This window comes from Mus pahari, chromosome X (assembly GCF_900095145.1).
Source record: "Mus pahari chromosome X, PAHARI_EIJ_v1.1, whole genome shotgun sequence".
NCBI classification, from domain to species: Eukaryota; Metazoa; Chordata; class Mammalia; order Rodentia; family Muridae; genus Mus; species Mus pahari.
The window spans coordinates 139,698,294-139,699,787 of record NC_034613.1 but is presented as its reverse complement, the minus strand read 5'-3'; positions in this window follow the sequence as shown (position 1 = coordinate 139,699,787).

Genomic DNA, 1,494 nt, shown 5'->3' with positions numbered 1-1,494 from the left:
TAACTCACTACTCCTTGGTGTTCGTGTTAATAAAATGGGACATATTCATAGTGACTGTCTTCTAGGGCTGTTGTGAAGATTAATGTAATCAGTACTTATGAATTGTTCAAAAATTAAAATCAGGGTTGCCATATAAGTGCCATAAACAGCTCTGAGGGTAATAAATGAATACACATAGTTTGTTCAGTATTTCATATATGCTTTGTCACCACCTGTTTGAATCTCAGGGACATCACCATGAGAAACTCTCCTGTCCTTCCCCCCAAAGACTTGGTGTGCAGTCATCAGACCACTCCTTCAGGGAGTGGAACCCTCCATGAATAAAGGTGTAATTTTTGTTTCAGTGGCGTTTCTGCCCTAAGATCTGTGGTGGGGAAAAAAACCCCACAAGTCTTCCTTATGATGTGGCTAAGTAATAGTTTCTACAGAAGTCAACTCTATTCCTTAGTGAAATCCCACACAGCTGGCCTTTGGAGAATGCTTGTCTTTTTAGGGTAGACCATGGGCTAACCGTGACCTTCACATTCCCAGGTAAGAGGCAGATGCTTCAGATGGAGTCTGAATTCTGGCCGAGCTGCTCTGAGGAAGCCTGTGAGAGATAGTGAGTCAAAGCACAGGGAATTTCTGAATGGCAAACAAGAATACAGTGAGGGGCTGAGCTCCCAAGGGTACTGAAATGGAACTAAAGGGCTTTTTAGCCTAGAGGGATTTTTCTCTTCTCCTTTTCCTTTGTTCTTAAAAAAAAAGTGTAAGAAGGCAGTCACTGGAAGGAAATCTTCTAGAAGTCAAACAACATGCCATCTGTATTTCCAAATCAGAGATCACAATTCCCATCCCCTTCTTGCCCTTTCCCCAGGGACATTTTGACTAGAGATCAAAGAAAGCAACAAAGAGATTGCCAGGGCTGTTGAAATCAAGTGGATTCTGACCAAGTAGGCTTCCCTATCACCCCTCATAACAGTGGGGAGTTCTTCAGCTCTGATGGACAAATGCTCCTTTGCATGATAGGAAGGGGCAGTCTATAAGTAGGAGAGCAGCTCAGAATTTTCATGGGGGTATTTCAGCAAACCAAGACAGTAAGGGCAAACTAATAAGGATGCTAGAGAATGGTATCAAAGGAACCCAAATGTTTCTGCTCTGTGAACCATGGGACTGGGTAGAGAAGTTCCATAGCAGATACAAATTAGGGAGGCCCCCAAAGCCATCTCTTAATCTTGCTGTTGATCAGTTATCCATGCCATACATAAACTGCATTAAATCACAAGTGACACTGTTAAAATAACATTCTAGGTCTGGTTAAACCTCCAGGTGCCGGGGAATTTAGAGTTAAGATTCCCAGACTTGGGGACTGGAGAAATGGCTCATCGGTTAAGACCACTGACTGCTCTTCCAAAGGTCCTGAGTTCAAATCCCAGCAACTACATGGTGGCTCACAGCCAACCACAGTGCGATCTGATGCCCTCTTCTAGAGTGTCTGAAGACAGCTACAGTGTA